At 38.6% G+C, this 23,374-nt stretch overlaps 6 non-coding genes across 6 annotated transcripts; 2 read left to right on the forward strand and 4 right to left on the reverse strand.

The window, feature by feature from the left end:
• Positions 1–499: 499 nt before the first annotated feature.
• Positions 500–572, reverse strand: TRNAM-CAU (transfer RNA methionine (anticodon CAU)). The gene has a single exon. It is a non-coding gene; the product is annotated as a tRNA-Met (tRNA).
• A 1,020-nt stretch (positions 573–1,592) lies between these two features.
• Positions 1,593–1,665, reverse strand: TRNAM-CAU (transfer RNA methionine (anticodon CAU)). The gene has a single exon. It is a non-coding gene; the product is annotated as a tRNA-Met (tRNA).
• A 10,108-nt stretch (positions 1,666–11,773) lies between these two features.
• On the forward strand, positions 11,774–11,845 carry TRNAE-UUC (transfer RNA glutamic acid (anticodon UUC)). Its single transcript has one exon. It is a non-coding gene; the product is annotated as a tRNA-Glu (tRNA).
• An 873-nt stretch (positions 11,846–12,718) lies between these two features.
• TRNAM-CAU (transfer RNA methionine (anticodon CAU)) lies at positions 12,719–12,791 on the reverse strand. The gene has a single exon. It is a non-coding gene; the product is annotated as a tRNA-Met (tRNA).
• Positions 12,792–19,527: 6,736 nt separating this feature from the next.
• TRNAE-UUC (transfer RNA glutamic acid (anticodon UUC)) lies at positions 19,528–19,599 on the forward strand. The gene has a single exon. It is a non-coding gene; the product is annotated as a tRNA-Glu (tRNA).
• Positions 19,600–20,482: 883 nt separating this feature from the next.
• On the reverse strand, positions 20,483–20,555 carry TRNAM-CAU (transfer RNA methionine (anticodon CAU)). The gene has a single exon. It is a non-coding gene; the product is annotated as a tRNA-Met (tRNA).
• Positions 20,556–23,374: the final 2,819 nt, after the last annotated feature.

A 23,374-nucleotide genomic window follows, 5' to 3' on the forward strand; every position in this document is an offset into this window, starting at 1 on the left:
AGAATAAGCCACTAGCTCCTAACTACTGTTCAAATGAGTCAAGTTTAAACTGTTGAAAGGAAAAAGTTTTTTAATCAAAGCAACACTCTTTTTTTTTTTTTCGCCTCTCATTTTTTCTGTGACTCTTTGGGTTATCCCATTTGACCAAGCAACCAGTATTCTTAGTTTACTGGTTCGATTCCTGCTATGGGATTGCCACTTTTTCTGTAATAAGTCACGCATTGAAAGGTCGACACAAGCCATGCATACAGTCAGTCTAGCTTGGATTTGCTCTTTGCAGCAAAAAATGCTGACCACAATAGATTTTGGACATTCATACCATTCTTTTGCTCAATGCTCCATTTGAATTCATATCACAAATCATTTTTACTTTTGACTTTTAACTATTTAGTTTCAAAGGATCCAAAACCCCCTTCTTTTATATCTGACGTTTTTTGGTACTGAGTGGATACAGTTCTGGCTGTCTAGTCAAGATGGAGACAAAATATCTAAAGCATAGTGCCCCGTGTGAGGATCGAACTCACGACCTTCAGATTATGAGACTGACGCGCTACCTACTGCGCTAACGAGGCAAGCTTCTAGCAAGGATGTGCCAAACTTACTTACTGAAAGCAATTAAGTTCTTCTTTTTCCACATTGACAACGTCTTATGAGAACAACACTTCCCATATTGTCTAGCGGTTAGGATTCCTGGTTTTCAGCCATGCGGCCCGAGTTCGACTCCCAGTATGGGAATGCTGCTTTTTCTGTACTATCTCTGACATTCAAAGGCCGACAGTTGTTTGCATAAAAAAGCAGTTCAGGTAAAATTTGCACTTTGCAGCCAAATTTGCAAAATGTTAGGGTCTTGGCACTTCATTTCCAACTCTTGCACAACACTTTTATAGGTTTCATAGCTCAAACTATTCTCAACTATCATTTTTTACTTCAAAATGTCGAGGAACTCAAAAACTCGTATGGCCTGTCCTTTGGCCTCCAATTTCCATTCTAATCTGTAGAATTTAACAACTGAATGGCAAATTTCTCAAGCTCCCCAGTCAAAAAAAAAGGAGTGAACTGTAGCCTATCTGAGGGAAAACCTCATAATCATCAGAATAAGCCACTAGCTCCTAACTACTGTTCAAATGAGTCAAGTTTAAACTGTTGAAAGGAAAAAGTTTTTTAATCAAAGCAACACTCTTTTTTTTTTTTTTTCGCCTCTCATTTTTTCTGTGACTCTTTGGGTTATCCCATTTGACCAAGCAACCAGTATTCTTACTTTACTGGTTCAATTCCTGCTATGGGATTGCCACTTTTTCTGTAATAAGTCACGCATTGAAAGGTCGACACAAGCCATGCATACAGTCAGTCTAGCTTGGATTTGCTCTTTGCAGCAAAAAATGCTGACCACAATAGATTTTGGACATTCATACCATTCTTTTGCTCAATACTCCATTTGATTTCATATCACAAATCATTTTTACTTTTGACTTTTAACTATTTGGTTTCAAAGGATCCAAAACCCCCTTCCTTTATATCTGACGTTTTTTGGTACTGAGTGGATACAGTTCTGGCTGTCTAGTCAAGATGGAGACAAAATATCTAAAGCATAGTGCCCCGTGTGAGGATCGAACTCACGACCTTCAGATTATGAGACTGACGCGCTACCTACTGCGCTAACGAGGCAAGCTTCTAGCAAGGATGTGCCAAACTTACTGAAAACAATTAAGTTCTTCTTTTTCCACATTGACAACATCTTATGAGAACAACACTTCCCATATGGTCTAGCGGTTAGGATTCCTGGTTTTCACCCAGGCGGCCCGGGTTCGACTCCCGGAATGGGAATGCTGCTTTTTCTGTACTATCTCTGACATTCAAAGGCCGACAGTTGTTTGCATAAAAAAGCAGTTCAGGTAAAATTTGCACTTTGCAGCCAAAGTTGCAAAACGTTAGGGTCTTGGCACTTCATTTCCAACTCTTGCACAAGACTTTTATAGGTTTCATAGCTCAAACTATTCTCAACTATCATTTTTTACTTCAAAATGTCGAGGAACTCAAAAACTCGTATGGCCTGTCCTTTGGCCTCCAATTTCCATTCTAATCTGTAGAATTTAATAACTGAATGGCAAATTTCTCAAGCTCCCCAGTCAAAAAAAAAGGAGTGAACTGTACCCTATCTGAGGGAAAACCTCATAATCATCAGAATAAGCCACTAGCTCCTAACTACTGTTCAAATGAGTCAAGTTTAAACTGTTGAAAGGAAAAAGTTTTTTAATCAAAGCAACACTCTTTTTTTTTTTTCTTTTTTTTTTTTACGCCTCTCAGTTTTTTCTGTGACTCTTTGGGTTATCCCATTTGACCAAGCAACCAGTATTCTTAGTTTACTGGTTCGATTCCTGCTATGGGATTGCCACTTTTTCTGTAATAAGTCACGCATTGAAATGTCGACACAAGCCATGCATACAGTCAGTCTAGCTTGGATTTGCTCTTTGCAGCAAAAAATGCTGACCACAATAGATTTTGGACATTCATTCCATTCTTTTGCTCAATACTCCATTTGAATTGATATCACAAATCATTTTTACTTTTGACTTTTAACTATTTGGTTTCAAAGGATCCAAAACCCCCTTCCATTATATCTGACGTTTTTTGGTACTGAGTGGATACAGTTCTGGCTGTCTAGTCAAGATGGAGACAAAATATCTAAAGCATAGTGCCCCGTGTGAGGATCGAACTCACGACCTTCAGATTATGAGACTCACGTGCTACCTACTGAACTAACGAGGCAAGCTTCTAGCAAGGTTGTGCCAAACTTACTTACTGAAAGCAATTCAGTTCTTCTTTTTCCACATTGACAACGTCTTATGAGAACAACACTTCCCATATGGTCTAACGGTTAGGATTCCTGGTTTTCACCCAGGCGGCCCGGGTTCGACTCCCGGTATGGGAATGCTGCTTATTCTGTACTATCTCTGACATTCAAAGGCCGACAGTTGTTTGCATAAAAAGCAGTTCAGGTAAAATTTGCACTTTGCAGCCAAAGTTGCAAAACGTTAGGGTCTTGGCACTTCATTTCAAACTCTTGCACAACACTTTTATAGGTTTCATAGCTCAAACTATTCTCAACTATCATTTTTTACTTCAAAATGTCGAGGAACTCAAAAACTCGTATGGCCTGTCCTTTGGCCTCCAATTTCCATTCTAATCTGTAGAATTTAACAACTGAATGGCAAATTTCTCAAGCTCCCCAGTCAAAAAAAAAGGAGTGCACTGTACCCTATCTGAGGGAAAACCTCATAATCATCAGAATAAGCCACTAGCTCCTAACTACTGTTCAAATGAGTCAAGTTTAAACTGTTGAAAGGAAAAAGTTTTTTAATCAAAGCAACACTCTATTTTTTTTTTTTTTTTTTTTTTTTTTTTTTTACGCCTCTCAGTTTTTTCTGTGACTCTTTGGGTTATCCCATTTGACCAAGCAACCAGTATTCTTAGTTTACTGGTTCGATTCCTGCTATGAGATTGCCACTTTTTCTGTAATAAGTAACGCATTGAAATGTCGACACAAGCCATGCATACAGTCAGTCTAGCTTGGATTTGCTCTTTGCAGCAAAAAATGCTGACCACAATAGATTTTGGACATTCATTCCATTCTTTTGCTCAATACTCCATTTGAATTGATATCACAAATCATTTTTACTTTTGACTTTTAACTATTTGGTTTCAAAGGATCCAAAACCCCCTTCCTTTATATCTGACGTTTTTTGGTACTGAGTGGATACAGTTCTGGCTGTCTAGTCAAGATGGAGACAAAATATCTAAAGCATAGTGCCCCGTGTGGGGATTGAACTCACGACCTTCAGATTATGAGACTGACGCGCTACCTACTGCGCTAACGAGGCAAGCTTCTAGCAAGTATGTGCCAAACTTACTTACTGAAAGCAATTCAGTTCTTCTTTTTCCACATTGACAACGTCTTATGAGAACAACACTTCCCATATGGTCTAGCGGTTAGGATTCCTGGTTTTCACCCAGGCGGCCCGGGTTCGACTCCCGGTATGGGAATGCTGCTTTTTCTGTACTATCTCTGACATTCAAAGGCCGACAGTTGTTTGCATAAAAAAGCAGTTCAGGTAAAATTTGCACTTTGCAGCCAAAGTTGCAAAACGTTAGGGTCTTGGCACTTCATTTCAAACTCTTGCACAACACTTTTATAGGTTTCATAGCTCAAACTATTCTCAACTATCATTTTTTACTTCAAAATGTCGAGGAACTCAAAAACTCGTATGGCCTGTCCTTTGGCCTCCAATTTCCATTCTAATCTGTAGAATTTAACAACTGAATGGCAAATTTCTCAAGCTCCCCAGTCAAAAAAAAAGGAGTGCACTGTACCCTATCTGAGGGAAAACCTCATAATCATCAGAATAAGCCACTAGCTCCTAACTACTGTTCAAATGAGTCAAGTTTAAACTGTTGAAAGGAAAAAGTTTTTTAATCAAAGCAACACTCTATTTTTTTTTTTTTTTTTTTTTTTTTTTTTTACGCCTCTCAGTTTTTTCTGTGACTCTTTGGGTTATCCCATTTGACCAAGCAACCAGTATTCTTAGTTTACTGGTTCGATTCCTGCTATGAGATTGCCACTTTTTCTGTAATAAGTAACGCATTGAAATGTCGACACAAGCCATGCATACAGTCAGTCTAGCTTGGATTTGCTCTTTGCAGCAAAAAATGCTGACCACAATAGATTTTGGACATTCATTCCATTCTTTTGCTCAATACTCCATTTGAATTGATATCACAAATCATTTTTACTTTTGACTTTTAACTATTTGGTTTCAAAGGATCCAAAACCCCCTTCCTTTATATCTGACGTTTTTTGGTACTGAGTGGATACAGTTCTGGCTGTCTAGTCAAGATGGAGACAAAATATCTAAAGCATAGTGCCCCGTGTGGGGATTGAACTCACGACCTTCAGATTATGAGACTGACGCGCTACCTACTGCGCTAACGAGGCAAGCTTCTAGCAAGGATGTGCCAAACTTACTTACTGAAAGCAATTCAGTTCTTCTTTTTCCACATTGACAACGTCTTATGAGAACAACACTTCCCATATGGTCTAGCGGTTAGGATTCCTGGTTTTCACCCAGGCGGCCCGGGTTCGACTCCCGGTATGGGAATGCTGCTTTTTCTGTACTATCTCTGACATTCAAAGGCCGACAGTTGTTTGCATAAAAAGCAGTTCAGGTAAAATTTGCACTTTGCAGCCAAAGTTGCAAAACGTTAGGGTCTTGGCACTTCATTTCAAACTCTTGCACAACACTTTTATAGGTTTCATAGCTCAAACTATTCTCAACTATCATTTTTTACTTCAAAATGTCGAGGAACTCAAAAACTCGTATGGCCTGTCCTTTGGCCTCCAATTTCCATTCTAATCTGTAGAATTTAACAACTGAATGGCAAATTTCTCAAGCTCCCCAGTCAAAAAAAAGGAGTGAACTGTACCCTATCTGAGGGAAAACCTCATAATCATCAGAATAAGCCACTAGCTCCTAACTACTGTTCAAATGAGTCAAGTTTAAACTGTTGAAAGGAAAAAGTTTTTTAATCAAAGCAACACTTTTTTTTTTTTTTTTTTTTTTTTTTTTTTTTACGCCTCTCAGTTTTTTCTGTGACTCTTTGGGTTATCCCATTTGACCAAGCAACCAGTATTCTTAGTTTACTGGTTCGATTCCTGCTATGGGATTGCCACTTTTTCTGTAATAAGTCACGCATTGAAATGTCGACACAAGCCATGCATACAGTCAGTCTATCTTGGATTTGCTCTTTGCAGCAAAAAATGCTGACCACAATAGATTTTGGACATTCATTCCATTCTTTTGCTCAATACTCCATTTGAATTGATATCACAAATCATTTTTACTTTTGACTTTTAACTATTTGGTTTCAAAGGATCCAAAACCCCCTTCCTTTATATCTGACGTTTTTTGGTACTGAGTGGATACAGTTCTGGCTGTCTAGTCAAGATGGAGACAAAATATCTAAAGCATAGTGCCCCGTGTGAGGATCGAACTCACGACCTTCAGATTATGAGACTGACGTGCTACCTACTGAACTAACGTGGCAAGCTTCTGGCAAGGTTGTGCCAAACTTACTTACTGAAAGCAATTCAGTTCTTCTTTTTCCACATTGACAACGTCTTATGAGAACAACTCTTCCCATATGGTCTAGCGGTTAGGATTCCTGGTTTTCACCCAGGCGGCCCGGGTTCGACTCCCGGTATGGGAATGCTGCTTATTCTGTACTATCTCTGACATTCAAAGGCCGACAGTTGTTTGCATAAAAAGCAGTTCAGGTAAAATTTGCACTTTGCAGCCAAAGTTGCAAAACGTTAGGGTCTTGGCACTTCATTTCAAACTCTTGCACAACACTTTTATAGGTTTCATAGCTCAAACTATTCTCAACTATCATTTTTTACTTCAAAATGTCGAGGAACTCAAAAACTCGTATGGCCTGTCCTTTGGCCTCCAATTTCCATTCTAATCTGTAGAATTTAACAACTGAATGGCAAATTTCTCAAGCTCCCCAGTCAAAAAAAAAGGAGTGCACTGTACCCTATCTGAGGGAAAACCTCATAATCATCAGAATAAGCCACTAGCTCCTAACTACTGTTCAAATGAGTCAAGTTTAAACTGTTGAAAGGAAAAAGTTTTTTAATCAAAGCAACACTCTATTTTTTTTTTTTTTTTTTTTTTTTTTTTTTTTTTTTTTTTTTAACGCCTCTCATTTTTTCTGTGACTCTTTGGGTTATCCCATTTGACCAAGCAACCAGTATTCTTAGTTTACTGGTTCGATTCCTGCTATGGGATTGCCACTTTTTCTGTAATAAGTCACGCATTGAAATGTCGACTCAAGCCATGCATACAGTCAGTCTAGCTTGGATTTGCTCTTTGCAGCAAAAAATTATGACCACAATAGATTTTGGACATTCATTCCATTCTTTTGCTCAATACTCCATTTGAATTGATATCATAAATCATTTTTACTTTTGACTTTTAACTATTTGGTTTCAAAGGATCCAAAACCCCCTTCCTTTATATCTGACGTTTTTTGGTACTGAGTGGATACAGTTCTGGCTGTCTAGTCAAGATGGAGACAAAATATCTAAAGCATAGTGCCCCGTGTGAGGATCGAACTCACGACCTTCAGATTATGAGACTGACGTGCTACCTACTGAACTAACGTGGCAAGCTTCTGGCAAGGTTGTGCCAAACTTACTTACTGAAAGCAATTCAGTTCTTCTTTTTCCACATTGACAACGTCTTATGAGAACAACGCTTCCCATATGGTCTAGCGGTTAGGATTCCTGGTTTTCACCCAGGCAGCCCGGGTTCGACTCCCGGTATGGGAATGCTGCTTTTTCTGTACTATCTCTGACATTCAAAGGCCGACAGTTGTTTGCATAAAAAAGCAGTTCAGGTAAAATTTGCACTTTGCAGCCAAAGTTGCAAAACGTTAGGGTCTTGGCACTTCATTTCCAACTCTTGCACAACACTTTTATAGGTTTCATAGCTCAAACTATTCTCAACTATCATTTTTTACTTCAAAATGTCGAGGAACTCAAAAACTCGTATGGCCTGTCCTTTGGCCTCCAATTTCCATTCTAATCTGTAGAATTTAACAACTGAATGGCAAATTTCTCAAGCTCCCCAGTCAAAAAAAAAGGAGTGAACTGTACCCTATCTGAGGGAAAACCTCATAATCATCAGAATAAGCCACTAGCTCCTAACTAGTGTTCAAATGAGTCAAGTTTAAACTGTTGAAAGGAAAACGTTTTTTAATCAAAGCAACGCTCTTTTTTTTTTTTTTTTTTTTTTTTTTTTTTTACGCCTCTCAGTTTTTTCTGTGACTCTTTGGGTTATCCCATTTGACCAAGCAACCAGTATTCTTAGTTTACTGGTTCGATTCCTGCTATGAGATTGCCACTTTTTCTGTAATAAGTAACGCATTGAAATGTCGACACAAGCCATGCATACAGTCAGTCTAGCTTGGATTTGCTCTTTGCAGCAAAAAATGCTGACCACAATAGATTTTGGACATTCATTCCATTCTTTTGCTCAATACTCCATTTGAATTGATATCATAAATCATTTTTACTTTTGACTTTTAACTATTTGGTTTCAAAGGATCCAAAACCCCCTTCCTTTATATCTGACGTTTTTTGGTACTGAGTGGATACAGTTCTGGCTGTCTAGTCAAGATGGAGACAAAATATCTAAAGCATAGTGCCCCGTGTGAGGATCGAACTCACGACCTTCAGATTATGAGACTGACGTGCTACCTACTGAACTAACGTGGCAAGCTTCTGGCAAGGTTGTGCCAAACTTACTTACTGAAAGCAATTCAGTTCTTCTTTTTCCACATTGACAACGTCTTATGAGAACAACTCTTCCCATATGGTCTAGCGGTTAGGATTCCTGGTTTTCACCCAGGCGGCCCGGGTTCGACTACCGGTATGGGAATGCTGCTTATTCTGTACTATCTCTGACATTCAAAGGCCGACAGTTGTTTGCATAAAAAGCAGTTCAGGTAAAATTTGCACTTTGCAGCCAAAGTTGCAAAACGTTAGGGTCTTGGCACTTCATTTCAAACTCTTGCACAACACTTTTATAGGTTTCATAGCTCAAACTATTCTCAACTATCATTTTTTACTTCAAAATGTCGAGGAACTCAAAAACTCGTATGGCCTGTCCTTTGGCCTCCAATTTCCATTCTAATCTGTAGAATTTAACAACTGAATGGCAAATTTCTCAAGCTCCCCAGTCAAAAAAAAAGGAGTGCACTGTACCCTATCTGAGGGATAACCTCATAATCATCAGAATAAGCCACTAGCTCCTAACTACTGTTCAAATGAGTCAAGTTTAAACTGTTGAAAGGAAAAAGTTTTTTAATCAAAGCAACACTCTATTTTTTTTTTTTTTTTTTTTTTTTTTTTTTACGCCTCTCATTTTTTCTGTGACTCTTTGGGTTATCCCATTTGACCAAGCAACCAGTATTCTTAGTTTACTGGTTCGATTCCTGCTATGGGATTGCCACTTTTTCTGTAATAAGTCACGCATTGAAATGTCGACTCAAGCCATGCATACAGTCAGTCTAGCTTGGATTTGCTCTTTGCAGCAAAAAATGCTGACCACAATAGATTTTGGACATTCATTCCATTCTTTTGCTCAATACTCCATTTGAATTGATATCATAAATCATTTTTACTTTTGACTTTTAACTATTTGGTTTCAAAGGATCCAAAACCCCCTTCCTTTATATCTGACGTTTTTTGGTACTGAGTGGATACAGTTCTGGCTGTCTAGTCAAGATGGAGACAAAATATCTAAAGCATAGTGCCCCGTGTGAGGATCGAATTCACGACCTTCAGATTATGAGACTGACGCGCTACCTACTGCGCTAACGAGGCAAGCTTCTAGCAAGGATGTGCCAAACTTACTTACTGAAAGCAATTAAGTTCTTCTTTTTCCACATTGACAACGTCTTATGAGAACAACGCTTCCCATATGGTCTAGCGGTTAGGATTCCTGGTTTTCACCTAGGCAGCCTAGGTTCGACTCCCGGTATGGGAATGCTGCTTTTTCTGTACTATCTCTGACATTCAAAGGCCGACAGTTGTTTGCATAAAAAAGCAGTTCAGGTAAAATTTGCACTTTGCAGCCAAAGTTGCAAAACGTTAGGGTCTTGGCACTTCATTTCCAACTCTTGCACAACACTTTTATAGGTTTCATAGCTCAAACTATTCTCAACTATCATTTTTTACTTCAAAATGTCGAGGAACTCAAAAACTCGTATGGCCTGTCCTTTGGCCTCCAATTTCCATTCTAATCTGTAGAATTTAACAACTGAATGGCAAATTTCTCAAGCTCCCCAGTCAAAAAAAAAGGAGTGAACTGTACCCTATCTGAGGGAAAACCTCATAATCATCAGAATAAGCCACTAGCTCCTAACTAGTGTTCAAATGAGTCAAGTTTAAACTGTTGAAAGGAAAAAGTTTTTTAATCAAAGCAACACTCTTTTTTTTTTTTTTTTTTTTTTTTTTTTTTTTTTTTTTTACGCCTCTCAGTTTTTTCTGTGACTCTTTGGGTTATCCCATTTGACCAAGCAACCAGTATTCTTAGTTTACTGGTTCGATTCCTGCTATGAGATTGCCACTTTTTCTGTAATAAGTAACGCATTGAAATGTCGACACAAGCCATGCATACAGTCAGTCTAGCTTGGATTTGCTCTTTGCAGCAAAAAATGCTGACCACAATAGATTTTGGACATTCATTCCATTCTTTTGCTCAATACTCCATTTGAATTGATATCACAAATCATTTTTACTTTTGACTTTTAACTATTTGGTTTCAAAGGATCCAAAACCCCCTTCCTTTATATCTGACGTTTTTTGGTACTGAGTGGATACAGTTCTGGCTGTCTAGTCAAGATGGAGACAAAATATCTAAAGCACAGTGCCCCGTGTGAGGATCGAACTCACGACCCTCAGATTATGAGACTGACGCGCTACCTACTGCGCTAACGAGGCAAGCTTCTAGCAAGGATGTGCCAAACTTACTTACTGAAAGCAATTAAGTTCTTCTTTTTCCACATTGACAACGTCTTATGAGAACAACGCTTCCCATATGGTCTAGCGGTTAGGATTCCTGGTTTTCACCTAGGCAGCCTGGGTTCGACTCCCGGTATGGGAATGCTGCTTTTTCTGTACTATCTCTGACATTCAAAGGCCGACAGTTGTTTGCATAAAAAAGCAGTTCAGGTAAAATTTGCACTTTGCAGCCAAAGTTGCAAAACGTTAGGGTCTTGGCACTTCATTTCCAACTCTTGCACAACACTTTTATAGGTTTCATAGCTCAAACTATTCTCAACTATCATTTTTTACTTCAAAATGTCGAGGAACTCAAAAACTCGTATGGCCTGTCCTTTGGCCTCCAATTTCCATTCTAATCTGTAGAATTTAACAACTGAATGGCAAATTTCTCAAGCTCCCCAGTCAAAAAAAAAGGAGTGAACTGTACCCTATCTGAGGGAAAACCTCATAATCATCAGAATAAGCCACTAGCTCCTAACTACTGTTCAAATGAGTCAAGTTTAAACTGTTGAAAGGAAAAAGTTTTTTAATCAAAGCAACACTCTTTTTTTTTTTTTTTTTTTTTTTTTTTTTTTTTTTTTTTTTACGCCTCTCAGTTTTTTCTGTGACTCTTTGGGTTATCCCATTTGACCAAGCAACCAGTATTCTTAGTTTACTGGTTCGATTCCTGCTATGGGATTGCCACTTTTTCTGTAATAAGTCACGCATTGAAATGTCGACACAAGCCATGCATACAGTCAGTCTATCTTGGATTTGCTCTTTGCAGCAAAAAATGCTGACCACAATAGATTTTGGACATTCATTCCATTCTTTTGCTCAATACTCCATTTGAATTGATATCACAAATCATTTTTACTTTTGACTTTTAACTATTTGGTTTCAAAGGATCCAAAACCCCCTTCCTTTATATCTGACGTTTTTTGGTACTGAGTGGATACAGTTCTGGCTGTCTAGTCAAGATGGAGACAAAATATCTAAAGCATAGTGCCCCGTGTAAGGATCGAACTCACGACCTTCAGATTATGAGACTGACGTGCTACCTACTGAACTAACGTGGCAAGCTTCTGGCAAGGTTGTGCCAAACTTACTTACTGAAAGCAATTCAGTTCTTCTTTTTCCACATTGACAACGTCTTATGAGAACAACTCTTCCCATATGGTCTAGCGGTTAGGATTCCTGGTTTTCACCCAGGTGGCCCGGGTTCGACTCCCGGTATGGGAATGCTGCTTATTCTGTACTATCTCTGACATTCAAAGGCCGACAGTTGTTTGCATAAAAAGCAGTTCAGGTAAAATTTGCACTTTGCAGCCAAGGTTGCAAAACGTTAGGGTCTTGGCACTTCATTTCAAACTCTTGCACAACACTTTTATAGGTTTCATAGCTCAAACTATTCTCAACTATCATTTTTTACTTCAAAATGTCGAGGAACTCAAAAACTCGTATGGCCTGTCCTTTGGCCTCCAATTTCCATTCTAATCTGTAGAATTTAACAACTGAATGGCAAATTTCTCAAGCTCCCCAGTCAAAAAAAAAGGAGTGCACTGTACCCTATCTGAGGGAAAACCTCATAATCATCAGAATAAGCCACTAGCTCCTAAATACTGTTCAAATGAGTCAAGTTTAAACTGTTGAAAGGAAAAAGTTTTTTAATCAAAGCAACACTCTATTTTTTTTTTTTTTTTTTTTTTTTTTTTTACGCCTCTCATTTTTTCTGTGACTCTTTGGGTTATCCCATTTGACCAAGCAACCAGTATTCTTAGTTTACTGGTTCGATTCCTGCTATGGGATTGCCACTTTTTCTGTAATAAGTCACGCATTGAAATGTCGACTCAAGCCATGCATACAGTCAGTCTAGCTTGGATTTGCTCTTTGCAGCAAAAAATGCTGACCACAATAGATTTTGGACATTCATTCCATTCTTTTGCTCAATACTCCATTTGAATTCATATCACAAATCATTTTTACTTTTGACTTTTAACTATTTGGTTTCAAAGGATCCAAAACCCCCTTCCTTTATATCTGACGTTTTTTGGTACTGAGTGGATACAGTTCTGGCTGTCTAGTCAAGATGGAGACAAAATATCTAAAGCATAGTGCCCCGTGTGAGGATCGAACTCACGACCTTCAGATTATGAGACTGACGCGCTACCTACTGCGCTAACGAGGCAAGCTTCTAGCAAGGATGTGCCAAACTTACTTACTGAAAGCAATTCAGTTCTTCTTTTTCCACATTGACAACGTCTTATGAGAACAACACTTCCCATATGGTCTAGCGGTTAGGATTCCTGGTTTTCACCCAGGCGGCCCGGGTTCGACTCCCGGTATGGGAATGCTGCTTTTTCTGTACTATCTCTGACATTCAAAGGCCGACAGTTGTTTGCATAAAAAAGCAGTTCAGGTAAAATTTGCACTTTGCAGCCAAAGTTGCAAAACGTTAGGGTCTTGGCACTTCATTTCAAACTCTTGCACAACACTTTTATAGGTTTCATAGCTCAAACTATTCTCAACTATCATTTTTTACTTCAAAATGTCGAGGAACTCAAAAACTCGTATGGCCTGTCCTTTGGCCTCCAATTTCCATTCTAATCTGTAGAATTTAACAACTGAATGGCAAATTTCTCAAGCTCCCCAGTCAAAAAAAAAGGAGTGAACTGTACCCTATCTGAGGGAAAACCTCATAATCATCAGAATAAGCCACTAGCTCCTAACTAGTGTTCAAATGAGTCAAGTTTAAACTGTTGAAAGGAAAAAGTTTTTTAATCAAAGCAACACTCTTTTTTTTTTTTTTTTACGCCTCTCATTTTTTCTGTGACTCTTTGGGTTATCCCATTTGACCAAGCAACCAGTATTCTTAGTTTACTGGTTCGATTCCTGCTATGCGATTGCCACTTTTTCTGTAATAAGTCACGCATTGAAATGTCGACTCAAGCCATGCATACAGTCAGTCTAGCTTGGATTTGCTCTTTGCAGCAAAAAATGCTGACCACAATAGATTTTGGACATTCATTCCATTCTTTTGCTCAATACTCCATTTGAATTGATATCACAAATCATTTTTACTTTTGACTTTTAACTATTTGGTTTCAAAGGATCCAAAACCCCCTTCCTTTATATCTGACGTTTTTTGGTACTGAGTGGATACAGTTCTGGCTGTCTAGTCAAGATGGAGACAAAATATCTAAAGCATAGTGCCCCGTGTGAGGATCGAACTCACGACCTTCAGATTATGAGACTGACGCGCTACCTACTGCGCTAACTAGGCAAGCTTCTAGCAAGGATGTGCCAAACTTACTTACTGAAAGCAATTAAGTTCTTCTTTTTCCACATTGACAACGTCTTATGAGAACAACGTTTCCCATATGGTCTAGCGGTTAGGATTCCTGGTTTTCACCTAGGCAGCCTGGGTTCGACTCCCGGTATGGGAATGCTGCTTTTTCTGTACTATCTCTGACATTCAAAGGCCGACAGTTGTTTGCATAAAAAAGCAGTTCAGGTAAAATTTGCACTTTGCAGCCAAAGTTGCAAAACGTTAGGGTCTTGGCACTTCATTTCCAACTCTTGCACAACACTTTTATAGGTTTCATAGCTCAAACTATTCTCAACTATCATTTTTTACTTCAAAATGTCGAGGAACTCAAAAACTCGTATGGCCTGTCCTTTGGCCTCCAATTTCCATTCTAATCTGTAGAATTTAACAACTGAATGGCAAATTTCTCAAGCTCCCCAGTCAAAAAAAAAGGAGTGAACTGTACCCTATCTGAGGGAAAACCTCATAATCATCAGAATAAGCCACTAGCTCCTAACTACTGTTCAAATGAGTCAAGTTTAAACTGTTGAAAGGAAAAAGTTTTTTAATCAAAGCAACACTCTTTTTTTTTTTTTTTTCTTTTTTTTTTTTTTTTTTTTTTTTTTTTACGCCTCTCAGTTTTTTCTGTGACTCTTTGGGTTATCCCATTTGACCAAGCAACCAGTATTCTTAGTTTACTGGTTCGATTCCTGCTATGAGATTGCCACTTTTTCTGTAATAAGTAACGCATTGAAATGTCGACACAAGCCATGCATACAGTCAGTCTAGCTTGGATTTGCTCTTTGCAGCAAAAAATGCTGACCACAATAGATTTTGGACATTCATTCCATTCTTTTGCTCAATACTCCATTTGAATTGATATCACAAATCTTTTTTACTTTTGACTTTTAACTATTTGGTTTCAAAGGATCCAAAACCCCCTTCCTTTATATCTGACGTTTTTTGGTACTGAGTGGATACAGTTCTGGCTGTCTAGTCAAGATAAAGACAAAATATCTAAAGCATAGTGCCCCGTGTGGGGATTGAACTCACGACCTTCAGATTATGAGACTGACGCGCTACCTACTGCGCTAACGAGGCAAGCTTCTAGCAAGGATGTGCCAAACTTACTTACTGAAAGCAATTCAGTTCTTCTTTTTCCACATTGACAACGTCTTATGAGAACAACACTTCCCATATGGTCTAGCGGTTAGGATTCCTGGTTTTCACCCAGGCGGCCCGGGTTCGACTCCCGGTATGGGAATGCTGCTTTTTCTGTACTATCTCTGACATTCAAAGGCCGACAGTTGTTTGCATAAAAAAGCAGTTCAGGTAAAATTTGCACTTTGCAGCCAAAGTTGCAAAACGTTAGGGTCTTGGCACTTCATTTCAAACTCTTGCACAACACTTTTATAGGTTTCATAGCTCAAACTATTCTCAACTATCATTTTTTACTTCAAAATGTCGAGGAACTCAAAAACTCGTATGGCCTGTCCTTTGGCCTCCAATTTCCATTCTAATCTGTAGAATTTAACAACTGAATGGCAAATTTCTCAAGCTCCCCAGTCAAAAAAAAAGGAGTGAACTGTACCCTATCTGAGGGAAAACCTCATAATCATCAGAATAAGCCACTAGCTCCTAACTAGTGTTCAAATGAGTCAAGTTTAAACTGTTGAAAGGAAAAAGTTTTTTAATCAAAGCAACACTCTTTTTTTTTTTTTTTTTTTTTTTTTTTACGCCTCTCAGTTTTTTCTGTGACTCTTTGGGTTATCCCATTTGACCAAGCAACCAGTATTCTTAGTTTACTGGTTCGATTCCTGCTATGAGATTGCCACTTTTTCTGTAATAAGTAACGCATTGAAATGTCGACACAAGCCATGCATACAGTCAGTCTAGCTTGGATTTGCTCTTTGCAGCAAAAAATGCTGACCACAATAGATTTTGGACATTCATTCCATTCTTTTGCTCAATACTCCATTTGAATTGATATCATAAATCATTTTTGCTTTTGACTTTTAACTATTTGGTTTCAAAGGATCCAAAACCCCCTTCCTTTATATCTGACGTTTTTTGGTACTGAGTGGATACAGTTCTGGCTGTCTAGTCAAGATGGAGACAAAATATCTAAAGCATAGTGCCCCGTGTGAGGATCGAATTCACGACCTTCAGATTATGAGACTGACGCGCTACCTACTGCGCTAACGAGGCAAGCTTCTAGCAAGGATGTGCCAAACTTACTTACTGAAAGCAATTAAGTTCTTCTTTTTCCACATTGACAACGTCTTATGAGAACAACGCTTCCCATATGGTCTAGCGGTTAGGATTCCTGGTTTTCACCTAGGCAGCCTGGGTTCGACTCCCGGTATGGGAATGCTGCTTTTTCTGTACTATCTCTGACATTCAAAGGCCGACAGTTGTTTGCATAAAAAAGCAGTTCAGGTAAAATTTGCACTTTGCAGCCAAAGTTGCAAAACGTTAGGGTCTTGGCACTTCATTTCCAACTCTTGCACAACACTTTTATAGGTTTCATAGCTCAAACTATTCTCAACTATCATTTTTTACTTCAAAATGTCGAGGAACTCAAAAACTCGTATGGCCTGTCCTTTGGCCTCCAATTTCCATTCTAATCTGTAGAATTTAACAACTGAATGGCAAATTTCTCAAGCTCCCCAGTCAAAAAAAAAGGAGTGAACTGTACCCTATCTGAGGGAAAACCTCATAATCATCAGAATAAGCCACTAGCTCCTAACTAGTGTTCAAATGAGTCAAGTTTAAACTGTTGAAAGGAAAAAGTTTTTTAATCAAAGCAACACTCTTTTTTTTTTTTTTTTTTTTTTTTTTTTACGCCTCTCAGTTTTTTCTGTGACTCTTTGGGTTATCCCATTTGACCAAGCAACCAGTATTCTTAGTTTACTGGTTCGATTCCTGCTATGAGATTGCCACTTTTTCTGTAATAAGTAACGCATTGAAATGTCGACACAAGCCATGCATACAGTCAGTCTAGCTTGGATTTGCTCTTTGCAGCAAAAAATGCTGACCACAATAGATTTTGGACATTCATTCCATTCTTTTGCTCAATACTCCATTTGAATTGATATCATAAATCATTTTTGCTTTTGACTTTTAACTATTTGGTTTCAAAGGATCCAAAACCCCCTTCCTTTATATCTGACGTTTTTTGGTACTGAGTGGATACAGTTCTGGCTGTCTAGTCAAGATGGAGACAAAATATCTAAAGCATAGTGCCCCGTGTGAGGATCGAATTCACGACCTTCAGATTATGAGACTGACGCGCTACCTACTGCGCTAACGAGGCAAGCTTCTAGCAAGGATGTGCCAAACTTACTTACTGAAAGCAATTAAGTTCTTCTTTTTCCACATTGACAACGTCTTATGAGAACAACGCTTCCCATATGGTCTAGCGGTTAGGATTCCTGGTTTTCACCTAGGCAGCCTGGGTTCGACTCCCGGTATGGGAATGCTGCTTTTTCTGTACTATCTCTGACATTCAAAGGCCGACAGTTGTTTGCATAAAAAAGCAGTTCAGGTAAAATTTGCACTTTGCAGCCAAAGTTGCAAAACGTTAGGGTCTTGGCACTTCATTTCCAACTCTTGCACAACACTTTTATAGGTTTCATAGCTCAAACTATTCTCAACTATCATTTTTTACTTCAAAATGTCGAGGAACTCAAAAACTCGTATGGCCTGTCCTTTGGCCTCCAATTTCCATTCTAATCTGTAGAATTTAACAACTGAATGGCAAATTTCTCAAGCTCCCCAGTCAAAAAAAAAGGAGTGAACTGTACCCTATCTGAGGGAAAACCTCATAATCATCAGAATAAGCCACTAGCTCCTAACTAGTGTTCAAATGAGTCAAGTTTAAACTGTTGAAAGGAAAAAGTTTTTTAATCAAAGCAACACTCTTTTTTTTTTTTTTTTTTTTTTTTTTTTTACGCCTCTCAGTTTTTTCTGTGACTCTTTGGGTTATCCCATTTGACCAAGCAACCAGTATTCTTAGTTTACTGGTTCGATTCCTGCTATGAGATTGCCACTTTTTCTGTAATAAGTAACGCATTGAAATGTCGACACAAGCCATGCATACAGTCAGTCTAGCTTGGATTTGCTCTTTGCAGCAAAAAATGCTGACCACAATAGATTTTGGACATTCATTCCATTCTTTTGCTCAATACTCCATTTGAATTGATATCACAAATCATTTTTACTTTTGACTTTTAACTATTTGGTTTCAAAGGATCCAAAACCCCCTTCCTTTATATCTGACGTTTTTTGGTACTGAGTGGATACAGTTCTGGCTGTCTAGTCAAGATGGAGACAAAATATCTAAAGCATAGTGCCCCGTGTGGGGATTGAACTCACGACCTTCAGATTATGAGACTGACGCGCTACCTACTGCGCTAACGAGGCAAGCTTCTAGCAAGGATGTGCCAAACTTACTTACTGAAAGCAATTCAGTTCTTCTTTTTCCACATTGACAACGTCTTATGAGAACAACGCTTCCCATATGGTCTAGCGGTTAGGATTCCTGGTTTTCACCTAGGCAGCCTGGGTTCGACTCCCGGTATGGGAATGCTGCTTTTTCTGTACTATCTCTGACATTCAAAGGCCGACAGTTGTTTGCATAAAAAAGCAATTCAGGTAAAATTTGCACTTTGCAGCCAAAGTTGCAAAACGTTAGGGTCTTGGCACTTCATTTCAAACTCTTGCACAACACTTTTATAGGTTTCATAGCTCAAACTATTCTCAACTATCATTTTTTACTTCAAAATGTCGAGGAACTCAAAAACTCGTATGGCCTGTCCTTTGGCCTCCAATTTCCATTCTAATCTGTAGAATTTAACAACTGAATGGCAAATTTCTCAAGCTCCCCAGTCAAAAAAAAAGGAGTGAACTGTACCCTATCTGAGGGAAAACCTCATAACCATCAGAATAAGCCACTATCTCCTAACTACTCTTCAAATGAGTCAAGTTTAAACTGTTGAAAGGAAAAAAATTTTTAATCAAAGCAACACTCTTTTTTTTTTTTTTTTTTTTTACGCCTCTCAGTTTTTTCTGTGACTCTTTGGGTTATCCCATTTGACCAAGCAACCAGTATTCTTAGTTTACTGGTTCGATTCCTGCTATGGGATTGCCACTTTTTCTGTAATAAGTCACGCATTGAAATGTCGACACAAGCCATGCATACAGTCAGTCTATCTTGGATTTGCTCTTTGCAGCAAAAAATGCTGACCACAATAGATTTTGGACATTCATTCCATTCTTTTGCTCAATACTCCATTTGAATTGATATCACAAATCATTTTTACTTTTGACTTTTAACTATTTGGTTTCAAAGGATCCAAAACCCCCTTCCTTTATATCTGACGTTTTTTGGTACTGAGTGGATACAGTTCTGGCTGTCTAGTCAAGATGGAGACAAAATATCTAAAGCATAGTGCCCCGTGTGAGGATCGAACTCACGACCTTCAGATTATGAGACTGACGTGCTACCTACTGAACTAACGTGGCAAGCTTCTGGCAAGGTTGTGCCAAACTTACTTACTGAAAGCAATTCAGTTCTTCTTTTTCCACATTGACAACGTCTTATGAGAACAACTCTTCCCATATGGTCTAGCGGTTAGGATTCCTGGTTTTCACCCAGGTGGCCCGGGTTCGACTCCCGGTATGGGAATGCTGCTTATTCTGTACTATCTCTGACATTCAAAGGCCGACAGTTGTTTGCATAAAAAGCAGTTCAGGTAAAATTTGCACTTTGCAACCAAAGTTGCAAAACGTTAGGGTCTTGGCACTTCATTTCAAACTCTTGCACAACACTTTTATAGGTTTCATAGCTCAAACTATTCTCAACTATCATTTTTTACTTCAAAATGTCGAGGAACTCAAAAACTCGTATGGCCTGTCCTTTGGCCTCCAATTTCCATTCTAATCTGTAGAATTTAACAACTGAATGGCAAATTTCTCAAGCTCCCCAGTCAAAAAAAAAGGAGTGCACTGTACCCTATCTGAGGGAAAACCTCATAATCATCAGAATAAGCCACTAGCTCCTAACTACTGTTCAAATGAGTCAAGTTTAAACTGTTGAAAGGAAAAAGTTTTTTAATCAAAGCAACACTCTATTTTTTTTTTTTTTTTTTTTTTTTTTTTTTTTTTTTTTTACGCCTCTCATTTTTTCTGTGACTCTTTGGGTTATCCCATTTGACCAAGCAACCAGTATTCTTAGTTTACTGGTTCGATTCCTGCTATGGGATTGCCACTTTTTCTGTAATAAGTCACGCATTGAAATGTCGACTCAAGCCATGCATACAGTCAGTCTAGCTTGGATTTGCTCTTTGCAGCAAAAAATGCTGACCACAATAGATTTTGGACATTCATTCCATTCTTTTGCTCAATACTCCATTTGAATTCATATCACAAATCATTTTTACTTTTGACTTTTAACTATTTGGTTTCAAAGGATCCAAAACCCCCTTCCTTTATATCTGACGTTTTTTGGTACTGAGTGGATACAGTTCTGGCTGTCTAGTCAAGATGGAGACAAAATATCTAAAGCATAGTGCCCCGTGTGAGGATCGAACTCACGACCTTCAGATTATGAGACTGACGCGCTACCTACTGCGCTAACGAGGCAAGCTTCTAGCAAGGATGTGCCAAACTTACTTACTGAAAGCAATTCAGTTCTTCTTTTTCCACATTGACAACGTCTTATGAGAACAACACTTCCCATATGGTCTAGCGGTTAGGATTCCTGGTTTTCACCCAGGCGGCCCGGGTTCGACTCCCGGTATGGGAATGCTGCTTTTTCTGTACTATCTCTGACATTCAAAGGCCGACAGTTGTTTGCATAAAAAAGCAGTTCAGGTAAAATTTGCACTTTGCAGCCAAAGTTGCAAAACGTTAGGGTCTTGGCACTTCATTTCAAACTCTTGCACAACACTTTTATAGGTTTCATAGCTCAAACTATTCTCAACTATCATTTTTTACTTCAAAATGTCGAGGAACTCAAAAACTCGTATGGCCTGTCCTTTGGCCTCCAATTTCCATTCTAATCTGTAGAATTTAACAACTGAATGGCAAATTTCTCAAGCTCCCCAGTCAAAAAAAAAGGAGTGAACTGTACCCTATCTGAGGGAAAACCTCATAACCATCAGAATAAGCCACTATCTCCTAACTACTCTTCAAATGAGTCAAGTTTAAACTGTTGAAAGGAAAAAAAAATTTAATCAAAGCAACACTCTCTTTTTTTTTTTTTTTTTTTTTATAACGCCTCTCATTTTTTCTGTGACCCTTTGGGTTATCCCATTTGACCAAGCAAACAGTATTCTTAGTTTACTGGTTCGATTCCTGCTATGGGATTGCCACTTTTTCTGTAATAATTCACGCATTGAAAGGTCGACACAAGCCATGCATACAGTCAGTCTAGCTTGGATTTGCTCTTTGCAGCAAAAAATGCTGACCACAATAGATTTTGGACATTCATTCCATTCTTTTGCTCAATACTCCATTTGAATTCATATCACAAATCATTTTTACTTTTGACTTTTAACTATTTGGTTTCAAAGGATCCAAAACCCCCTTCCTTTATATCTGACGTTTTTTGGTACTGAGTGGATACAGTTCTGGCTGTCTAGTCAAGATGGAGACAAAATATCTAAAGCATAGTGCCCCGTGTGAGGATCGAACTCACGACCTTCAGATTATGAGACTGACGCGCTACCTACTGCGCTAACAAGGCAAGCTTCTAGCAAGGATGTGCCAAACTTACTTACTCAAAGCAATTAAGTTCTTCTTTTTTCACATTGAGAACGTCTTGAGAGAACCACTCTTCCCATATGGTCTAGCGGTTAGGATTCCTGGTTTTCACCTAGGCGGCCCGGGTTCGACTCCCGGTATGGGAATGCTGCTTTTTCTGTACTATCTCTGACATTCAAAGGCCGACACAGTTGTTTGCATAAAAAAGCATTCAAGTAAAATTTGCACTTTGCAGCCAAAATTGCAAAACGTTAGGGTCTTGGCACTTCATTTCTAACTCTAGCACAACACATTTATAGGTTTCATAGCTCAAACTATTCTCAACTATCGTTTTTTACTTCAAAATGTCGAGGAACTCAACAACTCGTATGGCCTGTCCTTTGGCCTCCAATTTCCATTCTAATCTGTAGAATTTAACAACTGAATGGCAAAGTTCTCAAGCTCCCTGGTCAAAGAAAAGGAGTGAACTGTACCCTATCTGAGGGAAAACCTCATAACCATCAGAATAAGCCACTATCTCCTAACTACTCTTCAAATGAGTCAAGTTTAAACTGTTGAAAGGAAAAAAAAATTTAATCAAAGCAACACTCTCTTTTTTTTTTTTTTTTTATAACGCCTCTCATTTTTTCTGTGACCCTTTGGGTTATCCCATTTGACCAAGCAAACAGTATTCTTAGTTTACCGGTTCGATTCCTGCTATGGGATTGCCACTTTTTCTGTAATAATTCACGCATTGAAAGGTCGACACAAGCCATGCATACAGTCAGTCTAGCTTGGATTTGCTCTTTGCAGCAAAAAATGCTGACCACAATAGATTTTGGACATTCATTCCATTCTTTTGCTCAATACTCCATTTGAATTCATATCACAAATCATTTTTACTTTTGACTTTTAACTATTTGGTTTCAAAGGATCCAAAACCCCCTTCCTTTATATCTGACGTTTTTTGGTACTGAGTGGATACAGTTCTGGCTGTCTAGTCAAGATGGAGACAAAATATCTAAAGCATAGTGCCCCGTGTGAGGATCGAACTCACGACCTTCAGATTATGAGACTGACGCGCTACCTACTGCGCTAACAAGGCAAGCTTCTAGCAAGGATGTGCCAAACTTACTTACTCAAAGCAATTAAGTTCTTCTTTTTTCACATTGAGAACGTCTTGAGAGAACCACTCTTCCCATATGGTCTAGCGGTTAGAATTCCTGGTTTTCACCCAGGCGGCCCAGGTTCGACTCCCGGTATAGGAATGCTGCTTTTTCTGTACTATCTCTGACATTCAAAGGCCGACACAGTTGTTTGCATAAAAAAGCATTCAGGTAAAATTTGCACTTTGCAGCCAAAATTGCAAAACGTTAGGGTCTTGGCACTTCATTTCTAACTCTAGCACAACACATTTATAGGTTTCATAGCTCAAACTATTCTCAACTATCGTTTTTTACTTCAAAATGTCGAGGAACTCAACAACTCGTATGGCCTGTCCTTTGGCCTCCAATTTCCATTCTAATCTGTAGAATTTAACAACTGAATGGCAAAGTTCTCAAGCTCCCTGGTCAAAGAAAAGGAGTGAACTGTACCCTATCTGAGGGAAAACCTCATAACCATCAGAATAAGCCACTATCTCCTAACTACTCTTCAAATGAGTCAAGTTTAAACTGTTGAAAGGAAAAAAATTTTTAATCAAAGCAACACTCTTTTTT

The sequence above is a fragment of the Anomaloglossus baeobatrachus genome, chromosome 4, assembly GCF_048569485.1.
Source record: "Anomaloglossus baeobatrachus isolate aAnoBae1 chromosome 4, aAnoBae1.hap1, whole genome shotgun sequence".
Classification (NCBI taxonomy): domain Eukaryota; kingdom Metazoa; phylum Chordata; class Amphibia; order Anura; family Aromobatidae; genus Anomaloglossus; species Anomaloglossus baeobatrachus.